General features: G+C 36.1%; 1 long non-coding RNA gene across 1 annotated transcript; it reads right to left on the bottom strand.

Annotated features, from left to right (window-relative positions):
* Positions 1 to 209: 209 nt before the first annotated feature.
* On the bottom strand, positions 210 to 11,889 carry LOC149108655 (uncharacterized). The gene is made up of 2 exons (XR_016208506.1): positions 10,904 to 11,889; positions 210 to 381 (listed from the first exon to the last, which is right to left on the bottom strand). It is a non-coding gene; the product is annotated as an uncharacterized LOC149108655 (long non-coding RNA).

Raw genomic sequence — 11,889 nt, 5'->3', positions numbered from 1 at the left:
TTGGCCGGAAACTTAGTTTGCGGCTTGTTTATATATCTTGTTCTCGTTATTTAATGATCTAATGTTGTAGAAGGTTTCAAGAGCTCTTTTTTGTGAGTCCTTTAATTAGCCGTTACACCTTCTTAACACCAGGAAAGGCTTTGCGAAATTTCACTTAAGTATTATACTTTGATTCACATTGTTTCAGAGAAGAAAATGCTGATGAAAGCTACCTTGCAAGTCTTGTTTATTGATGAAATAGCTTTCAAAAAGTCAGTAATGTTTAACTCTTTTCGAAGACTTGCTGACCTCCTTTTTTAACACTATTTTAAGGTGGTTGAATGTAATATTGATAAGTGCTGCAGTCCATTTTCTTAACGGATCCGTCTAATATCTGTGATCCTGTTGACAAGAATTATCATTATTGATCAGTCAGAAGGCAAGTGTAAGTGCTATCTAGACAATTGAAAATACGTGCACTGAGACGTTATATGCTAATTTGCCAACTGTACTGGTTTAACAAGAATGAGCGCAAAAATTTCAAATCTCTATGTCAAGTTTTTTCTTTCTTTAATTTCTTTTCATATACACAAGCTATTCGTATCGTTTGGGTTTGATAGGATGCCATCAATATTTGGGTTCTTCTTTATCACAAAATCCGTTAACCAGGATTCTATTATCATTCTATAGAAAGTCAAGTTAACAACGTGTTCTGCTAAAATGAATAAGAACTGTAGATCTACTTCAGCTACCTTAAAAACAGCTAGGAGAAATTGTATGTTGATTTCTAGTTCTTGAGAATTGAAAAGTTCATTCAGTTCTACCTTGCCGCTATTTTATACGTGACGAACACGTTGCTCTTCCCCTGTCAATTTTAAACCCTTTTTATCCGTAAGACAAAGTAGGCTTTGGTAGATTGTGCTAGCATAATTTTTAGCATAATTTAGAAAAACGAGCATAATTTAAAGCTTTTATTTCAGTTTAGCACTGCTAGCATAATCCGAGCTTTTATGCCTTGAAAACAAAAAAAAACCCATCATAGTTCTAGAATAATTCAGTTTGTACTTTACTTCTGTATTGTTATTGGAAAATATCGAGGTCTGGAAGACTCTAGCTAGGTCACCCCGTACATATCTGAGAGGCTGAGACTCTCCTCAGGCCACCACGCTTATGGCTCGGCGGCTCGGCCCCTCAGGCCTTAGATCAAAGATGGCGTCGTCCTCGAGTACATCCACCGATTCAATGATTCACAAGAGCATGTTCTCGTGGACTATTTACAGGCTTGTGTAATGCTTCAGTACAATAACCGATAACAGAGAGATTAACAACATGCATAGTTGTCTTTATACTAAACTGAGGGCTTTGCCTGGATGGCGTCTAAAACAAGTATATACAAGTAACTTTCTGACCCGGATTCAGAACCCAGAAATGGTTGATTTGGATATCATTTGGCTTTTCGAGGTGCGCACATGCGTATTTGCCATGCTGAAGACTGTAAGACTGGAAGGTGGACTGTCTGAATGTTCATTAAAGTCAAAATTGATAGAGTTAAGCTACTGGCGATCTTTATTTTCCTTAAAATCCAAGTAGCATAACTTCGGTGACAGAGAGCATAATTTTCAGAAAGTAGCATAATTTTGGCATAATTTCTAAAAAATATGAGCACTGCTAAAAGCATAATAAGCTTTTTTTTCGAGCACAATCTACCAAAGCCTAAGACAAAGCATTTGACTCGACTCATTTACTATTTTATAAAGTGCCCATGAAATGATCTTTCGAGCTAAATCAAGCCATTCTTTAAGTGAGCCTCAAATTACTGTTTATTTGTGTAACTGAAGTGTGAAGAAACATATTTTAAACTCAAAATTGGTAGACGAAAAGCTCTATTTCGTTTTGGAGACTGATGGCAAAATCAGATTTGTAAACTATCTCGCTTGTCAGTTTCCCACTGTCGGAAATGTTAAACAGAGTGCTTTTATTTTCTCACTGAACTTGTCGTGTATAGTAAGTCATTTTATACCGAGAACGGGTTTGTTGGGGAATTTGATGCCTTGCCGACACCTCTCTCAAGACCGTAGCTAGAAACGCTCCAAACATGTATGGAGTTACCACTTTTTATCGGTACTAACTGGAAAATTTAATATCCGTTCACAACAAACAGAAATATTTTATTACTCTAGGCTATATTCCTTCCAGGAATCTTAAAGGTACTGAATAATTTTAAAATGCCTTAAGCTATCCCGCAGCATTTCTAACAGAGTGTTGCCAAATTATTTCTGGTTACAATAAAATAATGGAAAATCGAAAACTAATCATCATCATGGAATAATATAACTTTACTTCTTGTTTACTTTTGCAACAAAGTGGGCAGCACTATTGAACGTTGGAAATGGATAATTATAACTTAACTCACGTGTCTGCGTATTGACCATCTTATTTTTTAATTGTCATCGTACACAAAGAAATTAGAAAAAAATCAGAAATCGAGAGTGAAATTTGCCTTCCATCGCAAAAGTGGTTTTGCACGAGAACTCGTTTTCAAACAGAAGGACAAGGTAAACTCGGAAATGGCCAATTCACTGCTCCAGCAAGACAATGATCCAAAGTTGACGACTTCCTTTTTTCTCATCATCTTGTTGAAATTAATATTATTGTAATTAACTGAAATTAATTGAAATTCTCATCATCTGGTGAAAGGAGAAATGAGCTGTTGATCACTATTTCTTAGAAATAATAGAGTCCATTTCTATAATCGACATAACACGTTTCAGTGATGAACGACTTTTTAACTTGAATTTGTTACCGCTTTCTAGGAACAATACGTGAAAACTGGAGCGGAGCGTATGCTGGAAAATCACATCTTCGTTTGCACCGAAATGGCAAAGATATCTTTCTCTTGAATTTATAAACAATCCACCTCTGAATTACAGTTCAGCAAGTTTCTCACTTTTTCTTCTACAAATCACTGGTTAAGAACTTCACAACCTTAACTTTTTTTGTACAGGACGCTTAAAACAAAAGTACTGTTTTTCCTTATCATTTTTCATGTGACTGTACCATGTAAGGAATTAAATTCGCACTCCTGGTATTACTTTGGAATTTTTTTCCTATTTTGTCGTTGAACATCTTAGTCGTCACTGATTTAGTTTTTTAAAAAAACAGGCTAAGTCGAGCTGCCACAAATTGCAGCCGCTTCATTTAATGCTCTTTAATGCGACTGTATCGAGATGAAATCTACACAATATGCCACAGAAACAGTTCTTACAACCTGTCTGTGGGTAATTTATAAAGCCAGAATTCCTAAATCAAACGTAATGGTTATTCTGGGGGCATCGATTTCCCTTCTTGAATATGTACTGCAATTTTGGTGTCAAGATTGAACTTAAACAAAGTTTTCAAACACGTAAATCCAATTCTTTTTTCTGACCTTTTCCAATAAGAACGCCGCAAAGAGATGGTAAATTGTACATTTCTTCTACCTAGCCTCCTCTTTAACAATGCATAGAGTCAGCTTTCGTCACGACACACGACTGAAAACAATCTGTTGCTGGTGTTTTGTGGCGCTATTTCAGCCCACAATGCGAGCGATTTGGCAAAATAAATCTTACGTTTGATATTTTTTCCACTTAAAAGTATGAAACATTCAATACTTAGTTGCTACATTCTTTCTCGTAGATTTTTGTAGGCGAAAGACGAAAATTTGGCAATAAATATTGTAAATTTTGACATCAAGACAATATGTCATAGTTGATTTACTATTTATTCTAATCACCTGACTCGTTGGCAATGTCTTAATTCAGTCAAGAGATTTAATTGCTGATCCACTGTCAATTTTATAACTTTATTATCCGTTGGCTCATTTGCAATATTTAAAGTGGTGCCCTTGAAATGAGCTTTCGAGCTGAGTCAAGTCACTTTTTTGTGCAAGTGATATACGAAGAGTCAGTTTTTAATTTGAAATTGACAAGAAAGCCGTCTATTTATTTCCCTTTGGGCTGGTATATACATAGCCAAACAGTTTAGTAAACTCTCTCGCCTGTCACAATTTCCCTTTGTCAAACATAACCATAATACATTTTTTTAGTCATGTGATGCAGTGAACAACCGGGTTTGGTTTAGAATTGATGCCTCGCTGACATCTGTCTTCAGACCCTGTTAACGCCCAAACATTGAATTCACCACTCATGGAACACTTACTTTTCGTATCAGTTCTAGCTGGAAATTATCCACTCAGGAAAATCAGAAACACTTATTGTCTGATGTCACCAAAGAAAAATAAACACAGGAAAATTGCGTTAACTACTCTCGGAATTACGCTAAAAGAGGCGGAGAAACAAATCATTTGCAAGCAGTTATCCCACAAAGGTAATATGATTATAAATTTGAATTTACGGAAATGTCTTACGAAACACCGCCTTACGCTCCCAGTTACCCGTGTGTTCTAACTTTCCGGACATTAAGGAGCTCAAGCAAACCACGACGGCAACGGCAACGAAAATTTTTTGGACGGAAGGGCACTCTCAGTCACGTAGAAATTTGTTAATCTTAATATTGTGTTGATAATGATTGCTTATTTTTTTCCAATCTTCTAACATTGCGTAGCACAGTAAAGGCAAACGCTAATGTGACGTTGACTATTGTTTTCCTATAAAACAAAAATTGGAAAACCAAGTAAATGGGTCAAGCTAAAGAAAGAATTTAGCCTTGATGACAAGCAAGTTTCAGAGGCATTTCTTCTGCCAGTGAGGGCTGCTAATGAACCGTATCTACGCTCCTTTCGGTACAAAGTGTTGAATTCTGTTCTGTTTACTAATGACCGCCTGTGTAAAATAGGATACGTTTCTAATCCCAACTGCATCTGTAATCAGCAAACGGAAACAATATCCCATATTTTGTTCGGTTGTTCTTTTTCATATTCTTTTTGGCATGAGGTTAATGAAAAAGGTTTTGAGCACAACCAAGAGTTGCAGAAGCCTCTCGCTTACATATTGCAATGTTATTGTTGGGTCTTTTGAGGAGGAGATGGATCTGTTTAATTAGATAGTAATTTTAGGAAAATCTCTCTTGTGGACTTGTCGATGTAGAGAAACATTACCTTCCTTGAGCCACTTCATAAGAATTTAGGTAATTAAATATGAAACTGAAAAACACATTTCAAATCGAATAAAACTAAATTGTTTAAAGAATAATAGAAGATCTTTGAGGAAGCAATTTTAACTAATAATTATAGTAGACAACGCTATCATTAAGGAAAATCGTTAAGTTAAATAAGTATGAAGATAAGAATTGACAAAATCTTTTTTCTTAATTCAATATGGTGTCATTGTTAACTTCTGTAAACCAAACTTTATTCGTTCTTCTGTAAATTAATTGTTAAAAAAAGGATTGTAATTGATGTAATTGTGGAAATAAAAAATCCCAAATGAAGAAAAAAAAAACATAAAACAGCAACGAAAACGTCACCAAGCAAAAAGTTTATTGAGTAGAACAATGGCTGTGCGCGTGCGTTTTAAGTCTTTGTGCATTTTGTAGCCGTAATGCGACATGAACAGGTTCTGTGCATTTTGAAGAACGTAGGTCGGGATGGCAAATTTTTTGTATTTCTTTTTGGAATGGATCGCTGGCATTACATATTTAGTTTGAGCAAGTTTTAAGTACTGATTGGGGTACGGAGCAGATATCCAGATTGTTAGGAGATTAGAAATATCATTTTTCTTTCTAGGAGTCGTCCCTGGCGTAGGTATCGTCGTTGCTTAAGCTAACTATTTCATTTCTTATCCACAACTCAAAATTCATTCTTTCATGTATAAAAAACAGAGGTTTTCGCATGCAGTTTCCAATGAAATTGAAAACAAAGTAGTGAGTTTAAAACCAGTCAAGAAGTAGAATCTTTCAAGTCGATTTAAATAAGCGACAGAAATTCCATTTATTAATTATATCATCCGCGTTTTTTTCAAGGATTTCCAGTTCGAAGTCTAGCTGACCTTGTATCATGTCTTTAATATTGTTGTGTTAACACAGTTTCAATTTACGTTTTATGATCAGTTATAATAATTCATGAGTCTTCTTTAAAATTTGTATTTTCTGAATATTTTAGCACAAAGTTTCGTCCAATAGATAATACGGCCAGTCAACAATGCTCCTTTCCCCCATTGGAATGTCATTCAAAACGTTTTTTCACATGAAACACTCTAATAAGTACAATTTTGCTTTATTAAATTTTTAAATAAACTTCAGTTTTCGGTTAACATTGTATCACGAACATTTGATGAGAGAAAATTTGATGAAAGAGAACTCATCGCAAATTGCGAAAAAACGTTTTCTCCGTGAATTTTAACCCATAGACCTAAATTAATTCATAGGAATTTTTTTTTAAAAACATTTTCTCTTTCTGATCTATCTACGAGTCCGTGAAAGATTTAACCCCCCAAAGAAGACATTGCACAGATTTTGAATGGTCAATGTGCAAATATATTCTGAAATTACCTAAATATATTCTGAAAGTCCCTATATATTTTGGCCGTTTTTCATTCTTTTGGAGGGGTGGGTCGGTTAAAATATTCAAAAAAGTATCCTTACGTGCTTCCATAAGCATGCCGTGATGAAAAAAGAAACTACTCAGGGCTCCATTAATGTAAACATTATGCAAGTAAAAAAACAAGTTGAAAATTAATTGCAAAGGCACTTCAATAAGCTTGTATACTCTGGTACTGGTAGAAGTCATATTGCCAAATCCTGTGTTAACAAATTCCAGTAACGGTATGAAAGTTGTTTCATGGTCTCCTTTTACAATTGCTCACCAAGTTCATTCAATAATCTTCCTCCGAGCAATTAAGAAGGAATCTACAAGACGTTTGAGTAACAAGTGGAAAAAAACTTTGTACCGAGATTATTCACATCGTATTGCAAACGGCTGTGCGACTGTTCTAAACATCTTCTCAAAGGAAATTATTTCTAACGACACCAAATGTCGACTGAAACAGATTTTGAAGTTCATATGAAATACTTGAAATTACTGGTGAAATGAAACTGATGATGAAGGTTTACCTTTGCTTGCACAATTTCTCTAAACTTTGAAACTTATTTTCCCACATTTCCATGGGAAATGGTTTTCGGTGTTATTTCAAGCAACTATTTATATCGTAACCTTTTAGAAAATGCAGAAAGGACTGCAAGATACTTAGAATTACTCTGGATGGAGCTTTTTGTCCAATAAAAACTGAAATTGCTCGATTTCCTCTCGGATTTTGTCTTAATTATTATTGTAGAACTAATTAATGATTAGATCTGAATAAGGCAACTTTAATTATTCTATGCTCAATTCAGTGGAACGTTTTCATGTGACGTCATCAAGCGTTTAAATCCAAACGTAAAGAACCACCAGAGTTTCTATCCTCATCAGGCACAAGAAGTGCGAAAATTATACATCTTGACAGCATTTCAGCGCAATGGTGTCCTTCGTTTGGTAACAAGTGCATTTTGAATTTTAGAGTTATGGCAGTGCGGAACATCGCGTTTGTCGAAAAATATATACTTATCTCATGATTTTTAGCCCTTCGTGAAATAAAAGTAGCAGTTAAGTGTTAATATGTTGGTTTGTGCAGAATAGTCAATCAATGGCCTAGATAACCAAGAAGATCCAGATTGTCACACTATTTTCCGGCTGCCATATTGGCGAATCTTTGCCGAGGTCATTTTTTACATTTTTCCTCATTGACATACTACTATGCACGGAGAAGGTATCACGCTAGACACGAATTGACTACAACAATTTAAAGAGCTTGTGAAACTTAGTAATTGGTGAAACTTTTGGCTCTTTGGCTGTAATATTCGAGAAGAAATTGGCCTTAAAAAACCGCCAAATTTCTGGGTGGCAAACGCCCTAATGAGCATTTACATTCTTTGTTAAATTTTGAGCAGGAGCCATAATCGGGGACGGAGACCGTAAGTCTTGGGATCCGCGCGCACCTATGATATGGGACAATTTTTCTATTTTTAGAGCAAATTGCGCCATCCTGACGTCATATATCCGCGCGGATCCACGCACATGTCGAGGGCTCTTGCGTGGATGTTGTCACGTTGCGTGATCAAATGGTGGGAGTTGAAAGACCTTTGGGGATTATCTTGCGTATTTTTCACAGCGTAGGTAGGGAATAAGGCAGGGAATACGAACCAGGGCGCTTATATGTAGTTTTACGCTCTGAGCTAACGGAAAAGGTGGGCTTTTCAGGGTCGAAAACAAGACTTCAATCTCCCGCTGAGAATGGATAATAAGATCTGCTCGCGCTAGTTGAAAGCTTACGCGTATGTTTTTTCGTTTGTTCTGACTTAAGAATATAGCAAGAAACTCTCTACTCTGGTATCGAGTTAATTTGTGAGTTTCTCAGACAATGGTGAATCATAACCAAAACGTGTTTTGATGGTTTCTTATTGTTTGGTGTGTTTGCAAAAGTTTTTGAAAGGAAAGTCTGACGCGTACAATTAGCTCATTTGCATAGTGCAGCTCGTGCACTTTCAAGTCCGAGTCGGTGTTTTCAATTGCCAACAAATCTTGACAAAGATTTCTTTCGTTATCTTTTGTGCCGAGATGCTGCAACACATTTCACGAACGCAAAAAAGGCTACTAACATCATGTGTGTTTCTTCAACATAAGCATAGTGAAGTTTTACACTGCGAAAATGAAAATAGACAAGGAGTTTTGATAACTCGATCAACAAAATCGAAATCGTTATTCGAAGTTTATCAAAGAAAGCGTCATCGTACATCTCGTACTTTGCTGATTATTTCTGCCTTATTCGCAAATTTTCAGCTTAGCTTTTAATATGTTCTCAAACACTTATCAATCTTAAACATATTTCAAAACTACAGAGTTATTGTTCGAGTTCGATGTACGCTTTCACACGAAAGTGCGGCGGAAGTACAATTTGTCATGTTTACTGACTGTACAAAACACGCATCGGCGGGCGCTCCCGTTCATCGACAACAGAGAATTTACTGGATTTTACACGAATAAAACTCAGCAGTATCTACGGAGGTAAAGTTATTGGGCCTTGATGAAACATCAAGCGTTGCTTACAATTCAGGCGAAACTCAAACTAGCAAATTTTGTTTTACCTTTCGGTCGCGATAGACTGGTAAATTCCTCGCAAGCGAGTGGCAAGGGGAGCTAGGAAACTATGAAGTCCTGAAGCTCTGCTATATCTAAATATATCCAGCTAGTTTTTTGCTGTGTAATGGAAAAGCTGTCAATCTTCAACATATGTGAAATTTAAAGTGGGGTAATGTATAGCTCATGTAACAGAAGCATCCGTCGGAACACAACTTGGTCAGCGATATATATCTAAGCTTAAAGCGGAACATACCTAAATTCGACACTGTCTTACTTCACTCAAACTGGAGCAGCTTACGACGAAAATACTTAAGCAAAATTCCAACAGACGTAAACGCGTTGAGTTGTGGGCCAGAACATGAAAAATGTCGGGAATTTTGGACGCCATTTCCCCCGCGCGACATCTGCAAAAATCCTCGCAGCATGTACGCGCGTGTGCCGCAGGCGATGGCGCAATTTGTTCTAAAAATAGAATTATTGTCCCATATCATGGGGACAACCCCAATACTAGATATGGCGCGCGCTTACGGTCTCCGTCCCGATTATGGCTCCTGATTTTGAGTTTTTAAACCCGCGTCGCTCAAAAATTATGCAATACATCGCGCTCAAATTCCTTGACACAGTTGATCGTGCTATGCCCTTTCAACATTCAGAATTTCCATCAGAAACTGTATCACTTATGGGGCAAATATTGTAAACAAAGATTCGCCAATTGGTGTACCACGGAGCTACACCAATATGGCGGCACCATACTGAGCTCTTTAAATTTGTGCAAAACATTCAGGCAAATAACTGAAGTTTGGGACGGCGCATAGACCTAAAACCTGGAGAGGAGTCTTCTTTATTTATCTTCAATAAGATCGAATTTCCTTGTTTTTTTTCTATTGCACGACAGTGAAAACGATCTATTGTAGTCCGGCTATCTGACCAGCTGTGCCTTTCCAAGATTTTTTTCAAGATTTAAAATCCTTCTCTACTTGACAAAAACAAACAAACAAACAAACAAACAAACAAACAAAAAACAGAAGAAGTCCTTTTTAGAGCAATCTTACTTTTAATTTGGCTCATTGTGATACCGTCAAGAGTTATACGGCTGTACAAACAGCACTCTTACATGAAGTTTGCAATGTATGAGAAGTGACGAACTGGCAGATTAAAAACTTTCAATTGAGATACTTCACTTTATATTCTTGAGAATACTACCCAAATGCAAAGGATATATACATGCAAAACGACAGTTCGTTGTATCATTCATCTCGGCTTAATGGGAATACTAGTGAGAATTCACGACATGATTTTATTGATAAGCTGCGGCCATGTATTAATTACTTACTACCCCTTCCTCTTCATTGAAATTTTTCTCGTAAAGAAACCACCATTGTTCTCAATTTAGCAAAATACTTTTTTTCTCTTATCTCAATTTCCACAACTTTTGGTTATGGTCTTCATCAATGCCTTGAAAAAAACAAGAATTACGAGATATAATATTCGATAGCTTCAGGTCGACCTTCAGCATAACGAACTGAGTGGTAACTTTTAACATATCCCATGCTCAAAATGTATATTCTCATTACTGGTTTTCTCATATTGTTTTAAATGTTAACTCTGAGAATTTAGTTTTTCTAAGTGGTAACTCTTAAGTACATCCCATGCTCAAAATGTGTATTCTCGTTACTGATTTTCTCATATTGTTAATATTAATTCTAAGAATTTGGTTCTTCATCAAGACAATATCTTCTAGTTAATCAGTTTCTGAGATTTTCATAATTCTTACGCCGAAACTGTTAAAAGTTAACGAGAGTAGAAATAATGTACTTATCTGAGATTTGATGTTTCCAATAGTCAACTTGTGCCAGAGTCCAACAGTACATTGCGATCCAAGATGGCTACCCTTTCTGTCAACAGTGATATATCAGCCGCCTGGAGCGAGAGAGACAGAAAAAAGAATATTCAATCAACACTACCTTGTCAACTAATAAATTTACAGCAGTGTTAGATTCAATTGATAACTATGTAACTTTTCAGAAAACAGTAGTGTTTTGATGTGTTTTCGAATTTTAGCATTTTCTTCAAAAAGGAAATAGAATTCCCATGGAATCCAAGATGGGTTGTATTGTTCGCGCTTCTAAGAATCAAGGATAATGCTTTCTAACTTGGTTATAATATAAGCTAGCTATCAAAATTGGATTTAATGATCATTAAAAAATCTTTTTTATGACTATTTACGTCGTGGTATTCTCCTCTTCACCTAAACGTTTTCAGACGCTTAATTCCAAGAACGTAAAATGAAAAGTGCAAGATGTTCCTTCACATAATAACTCCACCCCCCACGCGAAAATGATCTGAGCCAACAAACGTTCGACCCAAAGTCCTTCCAAACAAACAGTAGTCTCATTATAATAATTATTATCGAACATAACACAGTGTACGTGTATTGTACTGATATAAATTATGGTATTTTCTGGACAACAAGACAACCGTACGCTTATATGCAGCAATGGTACGAAACTTGAAAACCTATCAATTTTACAATCAGAATCAAGATTTTTGACACTCTTGGAGTGTAAAGATAGGAAAACCATAATCTACTTATCTGAGCTGAGATGTTTTTCCAACAGTCATCGATCGTACGCTAGAAGTGAAGCTCTGCACACTGCCATCCAAAATTCAGTTAACGTTGATGAAATTCAATTAATTAAGGTTGATGAATAAATCCAGAAACTCGTGAACTGTCCTTTAACACATCTTTGGTCATCCTGGAGATAGCAGAGCAAACGGCAGCAACTTTAGTTATTTAATCA

The sequence above is a fragment of the Orbicella faveolata genome, unplaced genomic scaffold (genome assembly GCF_042242905.1).
Source record: "Orbicella faveolata isolate gen_17 unplaced genomic scaffold, um_ofav_v1 contig_25, whole genome shotgun sequence".
Taxonomy (NCBI): Eukaryota; Metazoa; Cnidaria; class Anthozoa; order Scleractinia; family Merulinidae; genus Orbicella; species Orbicella faveolata.
Note: the sequence above shows the minus strand (reverse complement) of the source record. Positions and strands in the feature narration are given on the sequence as shown.